The sequence below is a fragment of the Chenopodium album genome, chromosome 17 (assembly GCF_948465745.1).
Source record: "Chenopodium album chromosome 17, dcCheAlbu1.1, whole genome shotgun sequence".
Classification (NCBI taxonomy): domain Eukaryota; kingdom Viridiplantae; phylum Streptophyta; class Magnoliopsida; order Caryophyllales; family Amaranthaceae; genus Chenopodium; species Chenopodium album.
The window spans coordinates 43,578,537-43,597,749 of record NC_137850.1 but is presented as its reverse complement, the minus strand read 5'-3'; the positions used below and the strand labels follow the sequence as shown (position 1 = coordinate 43,597,749).

Here is a 19,213-nt window from a genome sequence, read left to right as displayed (position 1 = left end):
CAAATTGGCTCAAATTGGGTTGGTCCTACTAGAGGTGTCAACTGACTCAATTCAGTACGTGGATTGAATTCAGTAAAGTTGAATTGGGTTAGATTTATTTTAAAATTGAATGATACTAAACTATTGTGTGCTATATGAGTCATAATTTGGATTAACCTTTTTTAAGTCATTCGAATCGGGTTGGTCTGCTAAGTTTGTCAAATACCTCTAGTCCCAAGTGAATTAATATGACAAATTTTTGTATGTAGGCTGGTCACACCATGTGACAGGGGTTATCCGAATTACTCAATCAAGTGTTATTTGAGGAGTTCAGTCGGGGGTCATTTAAGGGATTTGGTTACTCAATCAGGGTTATTTGAGAAGTTGAGAAGTTACTCGAGTGACTCAGTCAGGGTTATTAATATGGAGTAAATGCTTAAGCATAGAGGCAAATGAGAGCATGTGATTATGAAACTATATGAATTTTTTTTTTTTTTTTTTCCTCACCATAGATATTTTCTTTTATAAAAATTGTGTATATTCATCCAATAAACACCATATTAATTTGACTTTAACCCTTTACCCATCAGATAACCTATTTAATAACCAAGTCTAGAAAAAATTGTTGACCTACTCATGATCGGCAAGCATGATCAAACTATATTGATCAAAGGAACCATTGAATTGCTTTAGATTGGATATAGACATAGTGTTGTCCTTTTTAGCCCAACACGATAAACAGTCCGAACTTGACTAGATTAAACTTGAACAACTAAGTCGCATTTATCGTAGTTTGAGGTTATGAGCCATCCAAAGATACAAGATAATATAAATACGAGTAAAATCTAAAACCTACTAGAAGGTCACTGGCAAAGAGTTGAAGATGATAATACTACTCCTAATAAGCAGTAAGTTCAACATCAGTTTTGTCATCTAAATTTACAAATCCAAGTATGTTATAAACTAACAGCTAATTCATGACGAGAGCTTTTCTTCAGTCATTAAAAATGAGAAATCACTTATATGACCGATGTTCTAATCTATCAGAATGTAGCCGGTTTTTTCTGATTCCGGAATATATGCACCTTGATGGAACTGTAAGTTGGCACATTGCTAGGAATGAGCTCACAGACACAGGCATCCTTGTCTGTAATCAAGTTATATTTGCGGACTTTGTTCCAACCAGTGAGCCTTACCCTACCATCCTTCCAGGTTACTACTCGTACTTCCCAATTCCTTTTCTTTGGATCTTTGATAGAAAATGCCTCATCAAATTGGATTCCGAAAGTATATATGATTTCTTTAGGAATTACCTGCAGATGGAAGCAAGAAGTTAAATTATTTTCATCATTTCATGATTACAGACTTGATCTATACGATGTAAGAATGAACACGACAAAGAAGGATGTTTAAGTATTGGTAACATGATGAAGATTTATCTTCACATGGAAGCCTCGTAAAACCACTAAAGTTAATGAGCTAATTGATCGTAATTATGACTGTAGAGTAGTTCATGACCTTCATGTTAAATTTTAGAACACGTATATGTACTATTCTTAGTGTTCTTTTACTTACTTTTTCTGGTATAAAGGAAAGGGGGGAGGGGGAGGGGTGGTGCTAATATTACCAGTTCGCTTCTAGAGCTATTCTTAGCAAAAAAAAGAAGGGATTCTTCAAAGAGACTAAAAATTCCTCGAGTTTGGTGGTGTTGTCCTCATGATTGACGTCCTCCTTGCTCGAGCCTGAAATAATTTGACAGACACCGTACCTCAAAGATATATTACGTCCTAACAAAGTTCAAAATGGGCAATTCTTTAAAAAAAATATATAAAGAGGTCAAATGTACAATATCTTACTCTTAGGAGAATTCAGCAAAGGTTTTTCCTCGAAGTCTTCCTTATCTACTTCTCGCATTTCCTCACTGCAAGAGTCAATCTTTTGTTTTCCATAATGGATATGACATGGTAGGGTTTCACAGCCAGCAGGATCAAATATGCAAAATTTGAATCCACAATCTGCTTTATATTTGAATAAGATCATACTTCCATCATCTACGGAATTATCCTTTATAAATTTGTCCCACCCAGTACAGAATTGGAGCTTGTTTTTTTTCTTAGATACTTTGACAATCCAGGAGTTGTTTGCACCGCTGAGTGAGAGAGATACAGATGACTTGGACCGAAATTTAATGGCAAATTCACAAGGGGTCCTCTGCGAAATTAATTAGAAAATTTAATTTAACTTCCAACAATTTACAAAGAAAATTTCACTTCAAATAACATAGGCAGGTCAGATGGAATTCAAACAGATTTTGGAAACAAGGTACCACATGATTGACTCTTTTAAAACTGTTTGAAATCAATTAAAAACCATAATGGTGCAGTGGAAAAGCCAGAATAGTTTGCAGAAACACTAATTCAAGATGTTTAAGCGAAAGAAATCTGTGTTTCCTCAGGAAAATCATCTGGACAACCTATCAGGTGAACTACCAATGATTTTAAGCATCAAAAAAAAAGAAAAGAAAAAAACTAGATTTACCTGCATGCTTTCTTGAAGAATGGAAGTTGGCATAACTCTCAAGAATCTCCATGATTTCCCTTCATCCGGGTCGGCAGATGTCTCTATAGGCCTTTTCCTCCTTAAGTATTGTCTGTTACTCATTATTTGCTTCAGTTCACAGTTACCTGGACTCTATAGACACAGATCAGCTTAACAGCAGAACAGTCAGACAAAGCTGTGTAACTACAATAAGGAAGATTTTAAACACCATTTCACATTAGAAATCCACAGAACAAAAAATAAAAAAATATATAACATATAAGAAGATATCAGATAGTTTTTCTCAAATAAATTTCTATATAAAGTTATAAACCAACAATAACTCGTAGATCAAAAAATACTTACACTGAAATGTATATCTGATAAATCAATATACAAAATCAAAGAGCCTTTCTGGGAGATAGAATAAAAGTAGAGAGGAGAAAATGAGCATCAATGTTTTTAAAAGATCAGTTCACTCTACTAAAGCATCTGATGAGGTTGTTCATTAAGTCAACATATCTGCATCTCATAAAAACTAGTCTTTGTAGAGAATTATAAGCTTACTTTTCTGGGTTATCAGAGGTTCTAAACACATTCAGCTATTACTAAAGCTGAACCACAGAGTCTCAATCAGATAGCTAAATTAAGTATTATCAACTAGCTGTTCTACAGTAATTGCAGTATCTAAAATGCAGTAGCATTATGATGAGGTTGGAGGGAGGGACCATTTCCTGATACATCATCATATTGCCACACTATATGCATTTTATTTATTTTTAGTAAGTATGATATAATGCATTATTAGTCAATTTCATTACCATATGAATCAACAAATCCCTAACACAAAGTAAACATGTGATGTACTAATGTAATCAGCAGGAAAACCACAACAAAACAGAAAAAAATGAGATTGGCTTCCAATTGGTTGTCTAAACAAGCATGCGACTTTCTCTAGTTATATTAGTAAAATGTGATGTACAATTCAAATATCACTTTATGAAAGTGAGTGCAAATAATTGGATTGACATACAATACAGAAATTTGAGAAATAACGGTAGTGCAGTAGCGTTAGGAAACTCATACCAAATGGTTAAAATTAGTGAATTAAACTTCAAAATGCACATGAAAGCATATGTCGATATTCTTCTACATTTGGCATAAGAAGAGGTATATAAAATTGAAGAGACCATACACATAATTACTAATGCATCCAGTGCGTGCACTGAACGTAGACAAATTTAAAATTTCAGTAGGTAGAGGCTTGTCAAGGAAAGCAAGCGTTACAAATTATTTAAGAGGAATAACATTTCCTTCTAGCCTTAACATCTAATCCTAGTCAAAACTTTTGGGTTTTGGCCAAGAAAAAGTTGAGCACAATGGTCATTACATTTCCTATTATAGTATTTGATTTATTTAAAAAAAAAAAAACAAAAACATGTTCAGTGCTTCATTGCATCACATGGCATAAACTGAGTCCACATAATCAAGCACAAATTTGTACTACTATGAACTATGAAGACTTGGAACAAAAGGTAGCTTCAGATAAAACCGATAAAATAATAAGCTATGGATATCTGAAGTCCTATGATTTTCTGTATATAATTGTGATAGAACAGATTACAGCTGAAGACAGCAGGTTTTTTACCTCAATGACATTTCAAACACTACAGGCGAGCAATAATATTAAATTCATTAATATCATAGCAAAATTCATAGAGAAGACTAACAGCTCTCTTACAGAAGAGGCAGCCTCCAAGCGACATGGATGATCTCTGCCAATAATTTTTGTCAGCATAGTAGTACCATGCATGTAAGCAACAAATCAGCTACATAAAGTGAAGTGAATTTCTATGTCCTGCTGTCAAATTTGTAGTATTTGTTGACCTCTTCAAGGCATCTTTACTCTGCATTGATGGAAGAAAGTTCTTCAAGAAAGGTGCCATAGATGTTCCTTCACCTGTGATTATAACAAAAAAAAAAAAAAAAAAAAAACCATACTATACATTGACAGTCTAAAAGGGGTATTAGCTTATCAAACCTTGGAGTTTAAATCCTGTTGACACGTTTTTTCGCTCACCATACTGTAGATTCTCCCACCACGCTTAATCTTTACTGCCATCAACGCTCAAAGTTTAGGTCTTCCTCCCCTTTGTTACATTCATGGTTATTTTTTACTATGTTCACGGTCTTTAAACAAAAATAAACCTTTGCAACTCAGAAATTAGCCTTAGAAAATGCTGAAAATAGTTAAATAGAATATGGTAAATCATATTGCATATGGAATCATTTAATCTCTGAATTGCCTTAAGCATAAACAATATGATATTGCTAACATTACGATTTTCAAAATGAACTATTACTAAAATTATTAATAATGTAATTTTCATCATGCAAATCTAGTGATTGTTCTTAAAAACCACAACCAGAGGAATTGTAACATTGTGCTGACCGTCTGTCCAAGTCAGCCAACCCACCTCTTCATTCTTGAAAGGAATTCTCGTGGTGGAGACTTTGACTATGAAGTGTTGCTTCTCACCCTTCACTTTGAAACTTAATTTGGGAGGATTAACAGTCACAAGTGCCCCTTTAGGGCTGGAAATTATAGCTGTATAGTTAGACGCTATCGCACCGACATTGGTTAAAGTCCTTGTGACAATAAACTCAATTGCACTAGACTCTTGGGTTTGATTGAATGCGACAATGATGGCTGGATAATTCAGTTCCCATTGCTTAAGAGCCTTCTTGTCACAGCTAACAACCCTCCTAGCAATGGTCTTTATTTCATCCTCAGTATATTTAGAGGCACAAAGGAAATCAACATAAGAGTCCATATCTAGGTCATAAGTCAAACCTGGATCATTTGCCATTGCTGGATGTACATGGCCTGCACCAGTGGCCCAAATTGATGCTTCAGTGTAAGATTTTTGGTCTACTAAAGGCTTACCATCAGAGTAATAATTATACGAGGTCGTCATTAACGCTGAACGAATCATGGCTGGTGACCAGTCTGAGTGAGCTCCCTTGAGAAGAGCTGCAATGCCTGACACGTGAGGGCAAGACATGGAGGTTCCAGATATGATATTAAACCAGGAATGTCGTGAATCCTCTGTGAATCCCAATCCAGAAGGTGGAACCTTATTGGGCCAAGCAGCAAGGATGTCAACACCAGGAGCAATTATATCAGGCTTGAGAAGGTAAATAGACTCAAAGTGAGGACCCCGAGATGAAAATGCAGCCACTGCTGGGGCTAGACTGCTGCCAACCTTAGTCCCATGGAACACCACTGTGGCCTTGGGATTTTGAGTTGAATTCAAGTAGCCAACAAGTTTATCATAGGAAGATTTGGTAATGGATAATCCAGGGACCAAATGTGGATCACTTTTTAGACTCTCCCCTTGAACTTCATCATTGGCAATAACAACGCCCAATCCTCCTGCATCCTTAACATTCAAGCCTTTCTGTATTGAGCTGATAAAACCACGTAAACAGACAACTATTTTACCTTTGACCAAGTCATGATCTAAACAATCTGCTTCACAAGTTGAACCCCCCAAATCAGTGATAGGGAAGAACTGTTTATCCTTCATCGGTTCACCAGTATATAGAGAAGCTCCAGTCAATATGATGCCATTTCCAAGGACAAGATCAGCAGGGAAGGTCCGGTCAATAGAACTCGCCCCAACAGTGGTAATCCATGGAGCTATGTTTGATACTGTTCTGAATTCAGGCCCAGTATTTCCTGCTGAAGCTGAGACAAAGATCCCCTTCTCAACAGCTGCAAAACACCCTATTGCAATGGGGTCAATAGAATACCGTGTTGGAGAACCACCAAGAGAGAGGGAAATAATATCAACCCCATCTTGGACAGCCTTGTCCAATGCAGCCAATATGTCGGATGCCACACACCCATTTGTCCAACAAACCTTGTATATGGCCAGTCTTGCCTTGGGTGCAATCCCAGTGGCCCTTCCTTCAGCATAGCCGAAGAAAGAGGCATTAAGGCCTCTACCTGCTGCCGTTGAAGCTGTGTGAGTCCCATGCCCTTCATAGTCTCTAGCTGACTGAGGCTCTTCCTGATTAGTGCCCTTCATTGTTAGTATCCCTCTAGAAAAGTACCTGGCCCCAACTATTTTCTTATTACACAATGAGGAAGGAAAGTCTATGCCTCCATCACAAATTCCCTTGAAGTGGGTAGGGACTGAGCTTAGCCCCTCATCGCCGAAGCTTGGGCTCTCAGGCAAAATCCCAGAATCAAGGAAACCAATCACGACATCAGAGCCCAAGTCAGACTCCTTCAACAAACCCACCGGTTCATGGTAGGAATCGAGCCCTAGGAAATATGGTGTTCTTGTCGTTTGAAGGCGGTACACTTGGTCTGGGAAAAGTCCAAGTACACCAGGTTGGGTTTTAAGCAACTGAGCTTGCTCAAAGGTCAATCGAGCAGAGAATCCATGAAAGACAGTTCCATAAACATGAAGGAAATTACTACTACCTTTTCCTCCTTCCTCTTGGATAATATTGGATCCAATGCTATTAAGAATGGAGCTATACCACTCCACAACATCAAAATATGCAGCAGGTTTATAGTCATTTTCAATCCTAACAATATAGTTTTGAATCCTCGGATTAACAGCATTTTCCCCTGCCCCAAAGAATGGTGATGAGGTGACCAACAATGCAATGAAAAGGGTACAAAAGAGAGACATTGTTTAACTTCTAACTTTCTAAGTGAATTCTAAATATAATGCTTATGAATTACATTGCAATGGATGCTTCAATATGACTATTTATATAATCTTCACAAAAACAAATGGTAAACATACAGAATTAAAGGTGAAACATTGAAAAATGTAACATCTCACATAATAACAAGTCGATGAAAACAAACAGTTCATTTAACATTTAAGCTGTTACTTTACAAGTTCACAGAAACAGAAGTTATGGTCCAAATATGGCTAATCATACATGGAAGGAGGTGTGAACATTCAGATACATGAACAAAATCAGAACCTAAAGAATTATAATTAAGAAAGGTAATTTAAATTTAAACGGAAATACTGAGTGTTATCTCTATTTAAGTGCATTACAGTATTCCAATTCCCATACAATGATGCAATTCACAAACTCCACCCCTGTTTAGTTGTTACATTACGAGTCCAAATTACAATAAAATGATTATTAATTCCGAACAAACGTAGTATTGTTTTCCAAAACACGAGAAAATAAAGAATTTGAATGTACATGCATGAAGAGTATCCATCTCCATTAAAATGCACCACAGTATTTCAATTCCCATCTAAATATGTAATTCACTACTCCATCTGTATTTAGTTGTCACATAACGAGTTCAAATTACACCATCAACGTAACTAATAATTCCGGACAAAAGGAGTACTCCTTATCATTTATTGAAACCCGAGAATAAAGGGAAAAAAAAATCTGAAATTGCAATAGCTCGATAAAATCTGCTCAACTGAATAATGTTTCATAAAATAGAAATTGAGAGACAACCCAGATAAAAGTGGCAAATTTGAGCCACATAACTCAATTAAAGTATATAATTTATCAATTCAATAATAAGGGTATAGAAATTAAAATGGAGTTGCAATTATCGTTAATGTAAAAATGTAAATATTGGAGGGAAGAAATTAAAATTCTGAAAAAACTTACAATCAACAGATTATTTGCTGGGAAGAAGCAATCAAACTTGAAGATGATGAAGAAGGTTAAGATGCAATGATTTGGCCCCATATTTAACTATGAATTTCAATTTTCAAGCTCGTTTCTATGTCGGTGTTTCAATATTTCTAAAGTTCGAAGGAAATTTTGCGAACAAGTACAGCAAAAGTTGCAACTTTTGCAAACTAACTACCTTTATTTTATTTTATTTTGAACAATTACCATAAACTTTGTATTTGTTTTGTTAACACTATCAGTTAACGATGGACGTTTGCTTGCCGTATGTGGGGCCTACCTTTTGTCCTTTTCCCTCCAACTATCTCTCCTTTATATTATTGATCTTCCCCCTAATTAGATACTCTCTATTTCTTTGAATGTTTGTCTTCGAAAAATTTTAAGGCATAGGTGACATTGCTCACCTAGAGATCGAATTCAAGCTATTAGGATTGAAAAAACATTTAATAATCGTTCATTTTCTTAATCTTTCTTATGATTTCTGGTTAATTGTTCATTTATTTGTGTATTGAACGAATTAGGGTGGGCCCCACACACGGCAAGCAAACATTCATCGTTAACTGGTAGTGGTAACAAAACTAGGGGTGAGCATGGGACGGGTACCCGTACCGTTAGTACTAACGGTTCGGGTACCCGATAACCAAAATCACTAAAAGTGATATCCATAACCGGAACCGATAAGTTCGGGAACCCGGACTTCGGGTACCCGGAATTTCGGATCGGTTATCGGGTACCCAATAAGATATCCAATAATTATGATTAAACTTAATTATGTAGTTATTATGATATAATTTACAACTAATTAACAACAATACCATATGATCTTGACCAAATTATTAATAATATTACTAATCATTGATATTATAAAGTGATTATGAAATAAAGTAAAAGTTTAGATTTATATTAATAGATTTAAGTAGGGAAAAAAAGCAAAAAAAATGCTTATCGGATCGGATCGGGTAACCGTTAATTTTATAATGATACCCATAACCATACCCGATAACAAATTATCGGAACGGGTACCCGAACCGTTATGGTTATCGGATCGGGTACCCTAATTTTCGGAACGGTTACGGATCGGTTTTTCGGGTTTTCGATTTTTCGGGTACTTTTGCTCAGCCCTAAACAAAACAAATACAAAGTTTATGGTAGTTGTTTGAAGAAAAAAAAATGATAAAGGTAGTTGTTCGTAAAAGTTGGAACTTTTGCGGTAGTTGTTCGCAAAATTTCCAAGTTCAAACAATAAAACTATTACTGTACTATCTCTTAAATATTCCAATTTTGACTTGATTATTAGTAAAAATAAATCAATGGTAAAAAACTCTAACTGTATCTTAACCTCACGGTTTTTTTTTTTTAATTCGGTATTTACGGATCAGATATTTTAACGCTAAGGGAGGAAGGGTAAGGGATCCTCATCCCAAAGTGTTTCTGATAAGATTGAATTTTTAACTTTGAGGTTGAAAGGTACAATCCTTACCACCAAACTTAGTTTGATGGTATACTACCTTCATGTTCATAATACCTTGTACATTGCTTATAGGAAAATTTCACATTTGCTACTAGGGAAATGATCCTAATTCACATTTGCTACCCCTTTAATTTTTTATTTTATATTGCTACCACCTAAATCAGAGTATTTTAAAAACCACTACCACTTAACGGTTTTCGTTAAGTTTATTAAAAAAAAATTAAAAAAATAAAAACCACCTTCCCCCCTCCCCTGCCACCCTTTCCCTCCCCCCTGTCGGCGCCCAGAGCTTCGGCCGGCGCCGGCACGAACCCACCCCCCCTTTCCCCCACCCCTACTGTAATCCCCCGTATTTTTAAATATATTATTAATGAAATTATATTTTATTCATAATATTTATTTGTATTTTTTTCGGATTTAATTTCAAAAGTTTCAAATTATTTTTGGGTTTGATGAACGATTTTATTACAAAGAACTTTTTATGAACCTTTCTTCACTAATTTATATCCAGCAAACAAACCAAACCCACTTTCTTTTCTTAATTGGCCCATTAATTTTATGAGGCCCAATCTTAAAACTAACCCTACACCACTCTCTCTCCTATAAATACCCCATACATCCCCAAAATTTCCCACACAAAAAGGTTAGTCTTATTTTCATCCTCCTTTGTTTCATTATTTTGCTTAATGTTATTTTAATTGTTTTGGATTTTGATTTTAGTATAAAGATTATATTTTTAGTATTAAATTATATTTTAATGGTATAAAGATTATAAATTTCAGATTATATTTATGTTATAAATTTCATATTTTATGAATTATAAACCTAGGGTTTCAATTTATTGAAAATCATGATTTTAGGGTTTTTATGAACAATTGATTTAGGGATTTTATAGTAATGATGTTTTGAAATTTTGGTGATTATATTACTAATTAGTTTCCAGATTATTTTGAACACGTAAATTCGTGTTTTAATGTTTAGATTTCGGTTCGTTAATATTAATCCCGTTTTAATCCCGGTCAGGTTCTGAACTCATCCGATTTTGACAAAAAAGTAGTGTTTTCCATGTGGAAACGATGTTTTAAGAAAGATTTTCGGGCAGTTTTTCATTTTTAACGAAGTTTTTTATTTTTAAAATTTTATCCTTGAGTTTGATTAATAAAATTAATTATGTTTAAAGTTAATTAAGCATATAAATATGTTTTATTTATTTTAATAAGTTTTTCATCATATTATATTGTTGGAAATTACTTGGGATAGTAATATTAATTGTTGGTTGTTTTCTAGGAAGTGATTATTCCCTAGGAGAATTTTAAGTGATTAAAAGTGGCTCAAAAGGATTGTTTGTATGAGGTACGTACATGTCTACTTCGTTGTAAGTAGTATCATGTTTAGGTACCAAAGAAAAGAACTTAGTTTCATGATTAGAGAACACTTGGATGAAAATTGTTTGGTTATACATTTAATTAATTCATGTGCTTATGTTTATGAGACATGTTTTGGTGAATTGATTATGTTTGTATGGAATTATGGATGCAAACATGTTGAATTATTGGATTAATTGTTTGTATAATTATTACCTTATATTATTATTGTATAATTGGATATTCATATGCTTGAGTGTATGTATATATGATTGACGTATATAATTTTATGATATGATCTGATTTAATTGTCTTGCTACTATTGTTATATTGAATGATTGTGTTATATTTCTGGGGTTTTTTTTTTTAATGTTATTGCTATAGGGAGTATTGTTCTTGAGGTTTTAGGATTATTAATGCAGAGTATTATTTTTGGGTTGAGATATGATTATATTTGGGTTATTAGTATGTGTTTTAAGAGTTGAGGCATTATGAATCGAATTGTTATGTTATTTGGGAACATGTGCCAATATTGAGATATTATAAATTAATTTGTGAATGGTTATTTGATCAATGTGTGAGATCAAAAGGTTGAGAATTATTTATTTTGTTATGGGTTTGAGGCTCGGCGTTATAGACCTTAGTCCTTGGCATGTTGGTAATGAGATAATGATCATGAGTTAAGAATGAGGTACAATCTTTATTATTTATTTTTCTATGGTCCCCTACAGTGGGAATTGACCCGTATGTGGTCTGGTTCAAGGTGTTTTCTAGTTACTGGGAGTATTCAAGTTTTTATACTTGTTGGTTTTATTCGAATTACCCATGTCCAAGGCTAGGTATAGAACAATGAGCATGGCACACTTACGGGATAGAGAGTTGAGTAAAGGTTTGTATTATTATTCGAGGTTGAGTTGATAAAGGTTATTTTCAGAGTACAATGTGTTATGTAGTTTTGAACTACATTATTTAATTGAGCTAGTAATGTTGATTATCCTAGACTAACTTTGTGAGAATGGAGTCGCGCCCATTCTTGCATCGCGCTAAACTTTTATTTAAATGGTCATTTGGGACCAAAATGATTTGATGGATTGGACAACCTCGTCTATTGCTTACTCCAAACTAAATTAAATTTATTAAATTGAATATGATGAGTCAAGTGTTTGGAATTGGTTAGTAGTATGTTGAGTCAATTGAATTGTTTAAGTGTGGAGTCTTGATTATTGAATTCACATTGTATGTTTATTTACTTTAATTAATTGAGCATGCTAGGTTTGGTACGTTGTAGCTTGTATGTACTCAGCTTTGCTGATTGCGTGCTTTTGTGTGTGTTTTCTTTTGGTCATGGCCTTCGCCTTTCAATGACCCTGTGATGATCCAATTATTACACTTGTATTATTGGGGAGCAGTATGCACAGGTTAGCTTGATGATGTGAAGTTAAGGGATTTGACAAACGCATTGTCAAGGGATTGGTGTGATTGAGAGTATTCGATTCTTGTGTTGAACTTATTTATGCTTTGCTATTTCGTTTATGTTTTGGATTTTTAATATTGGTTTGGTTTTAAATAAGGGCCTTATATGGTTCCAATTTGTAAGCTTTGACTTATTCGTTTTCTAAATTGTGTTATTTTAAATACTTAAGTTTGATTTTTCCGCTGCGATACTTTGATAAAGCCTTAACGTTTTAACACGTGGCGGTAACATGTCAATGGTTCTCCACTATTTTATTTAAAGTAAGTGGTTTGAAAAAGGGAGAATTATTGGGGTGTTACACCTACGCAGCCAACGCGAACCCCCCTTCCCTTTCCCCGTTCTCGCTGCCCCGACCCCCACCCCGAACCAAAACCACCCCTTTCCCCTTCCTCCCACCGAAATCCGCCCCCCAGTCCCTTTCCCCCCACTGAAATCGACCCCCCTCCCCTTCCCCTACCGTTTTCGGCCTTCCCTAACCCTAAACCACCACCCCAAAACCACCCAAAACGAATTTAGGGTTTTGTTTCCGGCTCGATTCGGGTTGGGGTGGGGGAAATTGGTCGTTTCCGGCTCGATTTGGGTTGGGGAAAGGGGAAAGGGGAAATCGGTTGTTTCTGGCTCGATTCAGGTTAGGGTGGTGTCGGGGCTGGTGTTTAAGGGTTGAGGGTGGCTGTTTTGGCTATTTTGGGTGGGGGAAGGGTGGTGTCGGGGCTGGTGTTTAAGGGTGGGGGTGGGGGGCAGCGAGGAGGGGATAAGGGAAGGTGGTGGGTTGTCACCGGCGCCAACAGGGGGTAGGGAGGTTGCTGGGTTTTAAAAAAAAATCATGGTGGGTTGAAGGTGGCAAACGGGGAGGTAGTGAGGGTGTCCGAGGAGGGAGGGTGGCAGTGAGGGTGGTTGATCTCACTAACGGAAAGTGTTAAGTGGTAGCAAAATTAAAATTATGTGATTTTGTGTGGTAATAATATAAAACTAAAAATTAAGCCGCTAGTAAATGTGAAGCTAGGTGGTTTTGCGGGTAGCAAATGTGAAATTTTCCTTGTTCATATATACTCCTTAGTTATTATCGTACATAGTACAAATTACGAAGTAGGAATTCTTGTTTTGAAACCCTTGGAGATGTAGATTATGGATTCACCAATTTAGCCACTCACAGTTGACATATGACATTCAAAACTTTAAACAAGATCATTGTAAAATCATTAAACTAAATCTATTGTACAGTAAATCACTTTATTAAATAACTAGCGATATGGCCCCAAATTAGGAACATAAAAGATTGAGCAAACAATTAAAGATACGGAAAAAAAAAGGTTAAATTAAGTCCTTTACACTATTAGCCATATTAATGAAATAAATTCGACTTTAGATTGTAGGAAATATGACTAATAGCAATTAAAATATTTTAAAAGGCTTATCTAGAAAATGTCGTGGCATGACAATAGATCACTACCCTAAAGTCGAATTTGCCCCGCACAAGTACATACACACTCATAGCAATCGACCTTCAGGGATACACGACTCAACTCTTCGGTGTACTACGGAGAGTTAGATTGAAAACACATTTGAACAATGCTCAATAGAAAAGGAGGTCATAAAGAATCAATTTTTAAGAGAGGATATTTTTCACTTTTTTTGTGTCTCAAAGGGACAAAAGGAGAGATGTTTATATAGCTATGAGAGTGAACCAGATACAACGAATCTAGACACAAATTAGACCAAGGCCCCGTTCTTTAGAGCTGGTCTGCTCTGCTGAGCCCTGCTCTGCTTTGCTCTGTTCAAATCAAATTTACTCTGCTCTGCTCAAAAGAAACCGGCTCAGCTCTATTTTCAAATAATAATCAATAATAACAATAATAATAATTAATATTCAATAATAATGATTAATATTGTATTGATGATAATAATTTATTATTTTGAATAACTATAATAATTATTAATATTAAAAATAATTTTAATAATTATTAATATTAATAATAATTAATATTTATTAATCATAATAATAATTATCAATAATAATATTTAATAATTCAAACTATTAAGAATTAATATTTAATAATATTATTAATTAATAATTTCTAATAATTATAACAATTCTTTCAAAAAAATAAGTAATAATAATAACAATTAATAACAATTTCTTTTTATAAACATTTGATATTAGAATCACAATGTGTAGAAATATTTTATGTGGGTATTGATTGTTAGTTCATTGAGTTGAATTATTTTTCAATCTTTCCATGCAATTTAAGAATTAAAAAAAAGAGGTTGTTTTCAAATAGTACTTTGTATATCATCATTATTTTGAGGGTTAAAAATATATGATTAAGACAAATTTATAAGTAAAATCATTACTACTCATTAAATCATTTTATTTTAAAATTTTTGTGAAATAAATATAAGTAAACCGTTGTCTTTTATCTTTCTACTATTAACATATGTTAAATATGGTACACATTTATTTATGTTTTCACTCACCTAAATCAATGGTATATGCACTTAATAATAATAATAATAATAATAATAATAATAATAATAATAATAATAATAATAATAATAATAATAATAATAATAATAATAATAATAATAATAATAATAATAATAATAATAATAATAATAATAATCGGGTTCGCTATAGCTAGAGGGGTGGGAGCCCAAATTGTATCTCGGCTCCCCACCAATTTCTTGTAAATTGATTGAGGTTAACAAATAATCACAATAATTAAATTAAAACCCCCCAACTATATGTACATGAACCTTTTAAATTAATTTTTATAAACATCATTAAAAAAATCTGATTTTTATATAATTAAAACTACTTATAATAATTTTTATAAATTCCCCATAATAATTATAATAATAATTAAATAAGAGAAGAGAAGAAGAAAAGATAAGAAACCAAGGAGAAGAGAAGAATTAGATTTGCGTCGGAAAGAATAGGCAGAACTTGCAGAGGCTGTAACTCCTTCGATATAACTCCGAATTGGGTGATTCTTGAGCCTAACCTCAAGGATTTTTTGAGAGGAACAATCTTTTGTGAAATAATAATACCCAAAAAACTGACCAGAAGTGCCTGAAAATTGGCTTCAAAGATAAACGGAATGATTTGTGTAAAAAGAGGAGAAGAAAAGAAGAGAATTGGTGTGAAGAATGTGAGAGGTATGGAGGGGTATTTATAGGCTAGCTCATGTAAGAATTATAGCAAGAGAATGTGGGAAGAATTATGGCAAGTAGGGTTTAAGGGATTACTTGGAGAAGTGAGTAAAAGAATTAAGGAAAGTTTTTGATATTAAGGTGATTGTGTGTAATTAAATATGGAAGGTATGTTTGTCATGAAAAATAATAAGGAAATTGGAATTACTTGGGGAATAATTAAGAAGAATGAATGACAAAAAAATATGATGATTAGATATTAAAAAGATAGAGAAATAGAATTAAGGAAAATAAGAGATTTTGGGAGATAATTAAAAATACTATTTTACCAAATAAATTCCCCCAAAATAATTCAAAAGGGCCGAAAATATTGAGCTTACCATAGCTCAAATTTTCGGATTACTCTAGAAATATTTAGGAATATTTTGCTCGGTTTTTAAGGAATAAAATAATTGTATAAATAATATATAATAATTAATTAATTAATTAAATACCAATTATTCACCAATAAATAACCAAGAAAAATCAGATTTTCCATACATGGAAAATCTGAAATCCCTAGCTAAATATTGGGAATTTTCAGCCATCTAAAATATTTAATAAAAAATTATTTTGCTTTAATTAAAATATCCGAAATATTTAAATAATCCGGTTTTTAAAATAAGATAAATGGATAATAAATCTTATCCAAAATAATGATTAGTTTTCAAAATACTTTTGGCGCCAAAATTCAAATATTATTTTGGCTCCAAACAATTAATTTACTAAAATACCCTTTTTATAAAATAATTCCTAATTAATTAATTAGAAAATACGTAAGAAAATACGGGGTATTACATCTCCCTCTACGGAAATACTAGTATAATACATATAATTATACCATAGAGATAGACTTGGGCGTATTACCGCCGCGTGATTACGCAAGGCTACCAAACTGACTAAATAAATCAATACTTTGCAGCGGAAACTTTAATACTCTTTTATTAATTAAACCATAATAATAACTATTGTCATGAGTACTCAAAATAAAGACAAGAACAACATTCCTAAACTAGGTTAAGCAAATCCCGGGACTCCCATATGCTCATTCATGACTCCACCTGAAAATAGTCAACACTGCTTACCATTACGGTAAACAGAGCGAACCAAAACAAATAAGAAATACGGATTAGCAAATTATGCTAAGTACGATAAGTGCAAGATAATGTAAACTCAATTTATTTGCAAACATGCTTTAAAAATCAATTCCAATAATTAATCCAATAAATTCCAAACTCATTATTCCAAAACCGATTCCAATGATTCAATATTCAAAATAATAGTTAATAAAAACCAATTCCTTTATTAAGAACCAATTTCTTTTAATCCAATTTCTCACCCAAGTGTGCACACCCCCCAAGCTAGTCTCCTTATATTACAAGGCTATTCTTGAGGAAAGACCCGGTCATATAAAGTCCAAGGCCTTATCAATAAACCAAATCCACATAGTGGGATTACCAACATGCTTATAAAGCATGCTTATAAAGCATTAATAATAATAATAATTCAATGGTTCAATATGTCCTTTTAATATCCAATAAATTCCAATATAATTCAAACTCCTTTTTTAATAATTCCACATACTTTCAAAATCAAAACCTTTTAAATAGATACTTGAGAATAAAATCTCATATTAATAACTTTTCAAAATTAATAACTCTTCCTTGAAAAACCTTTTATTTAATTCAACAAACCTTTTAAAATCAATTCCTTTATTTAAACACGATAAGTAATCCAAACCATTCAAAACATGATTTAAAAATCAATCATTCAAAATACTTTTATTAAAACAAATATTAAAATCAATACCTCCAAAAATAATTTATTTCATAAATCATAATTCAAAACAATTTAATTAAAAACAATTTAATTCAATCACCAATAAAATCATATAAAACATGTTATTCAAACCAATCACTTTCAAAGGTATCTAGCCACCCAAACGTACCTTAATCCTTGCTAGAAAAATCACACAAAAAAAACCCCAAGAACCTTGATTCCGAATATCAACCAATACTTTGCACTTTCAAAGTTCAATCACAAATACACCATGAAGAAGATAAAAGAATAGGACTAAAGAGAATTGAATTTTCGTAGGAAAGAATAGGCAGAGCTTGAAGAGGTCATAACTCCTTCAATATAACTCCGAATTGGGTGATTCTTGAGCCTAACCTTAAGGATTTTTTGAGAGGAACAATATTCTGTGAGACATTAATACCCCAAAAATTGACCGGAAGTACCAGAAAACTGGCTTCAAAGGTATACGGGATAATATTTGTATGAAAAGAGGAGAAGAAAAGTATGAAAAGGTTTAGGGAAAAGAAGAATAAGAGAGAAGAAGAGAATTGGGTTTTTGGTGTGAAGAATATGAGAAGTATGAAGGGGTATTTATAGGCTTATGAATGAGGGAATTATGGTAGGAGAATGTAGGAAGAATTATGGTAAAAAGAATTAAGGAATTACTTGGAGAAGTGAATAAAGAAATATAGAAACTTTTGATATTAAGGTGATTAAGAATAATAGAATTTAGAAAAGTGTGTTTGTCATGAAAATAATATGGTAAAAGAGATACTTAGGGAATAATCAAAGATGAAATAAGGTAGGAAAATAAGATGATTAAATCTTTGTGAGATGGAAAAATAAAATTAAAGAAATAAGGAGTTTGAGGAAGATAATTAAAATACAAAACTAACAAAATAATTAACCCAAATTTAGCATATGGTGTCCAAAAATATTGAGCATATCTATGCTCATATTTTCGAACCTCCACTTATAGTTTTAGGGAAATATTTTCTAGATTTTAAGGATTAAAAATGATTGTGTAAATAATATATTTTGTATAAAATAATTAATTAGCAAAATACCAATTATTCACTATTTAATTTCACTAAGAAAATCCGAAAATTCCTAGTTAATTATTTAGTAAATTCGGCTCTCCTAATTAAATAATTAAAATATAATTTTGATTAGTTAAAATATCCGAAATATATATAAATAATCCGGTTTTTAAAATAAAATAAATGGATAATAAATCTTATCCAAAATCCAAAAATAATAATTGAGTTTTTAAAATACTTTTGGCGCCAAAATTCAAATATCATTTTGGCTCCAAAATTCAAATATCATTTTGGCTCCAAAATTCAAATAGTAAAATAAATTACTAAAATACCCTTTTTAGAAAATACTAATTAATTAGTTAATTAGAAAATACGTTTTGAAAATACGGTGTTTTACATCTATCTAAACTCCAACATATACTTCGTATTTGTTCACCTTAGAGCACCCAAGCCACGATGGGTGACTTATTACCCTCCCACAATACTCTCTTTCCTATTTTGAGGTAGCTCACCACTGTAAATGGTGATTTATGAGGCGAGGCTCCTTTCTCTTCCAAGTCACTGACCGTTTCGACACACGAGTCCAGTGACAAACAAGAAGATGACAAGTGACAACTTTTGCATTTTCGTTTAATTTTTTGCCCAAAATTTATAACATAAAACA

General features: G+C 33.1%; 1 pseudogene across 1 annotated transcript; it reads right to left on the bottom strand.

The window, feature by feature from the left end:
• Positions 1–788: 788 nt before the first annotated feature.
• LOC145589808 (subtilisin-like protease SBT1.5 pseudogene) lies at positions 789–7,686 on the bottom strand (annotated as a pseudogene). The gene is made up of 4 exons (XR_014101817.1): positions 2,518–7,686; positions 1,836–2,190; positions 1,607–1,721; positions 789–1,292 (listed from the first exon to the last, which is right to left on the bottom strand). The product of XR_014101817.1 is annotated as a subtilisin-like protease SBT1.5 pseudogene (transcript).
• Positions 7,687–19,213: the final 11,527 nt, after the last annotated feature.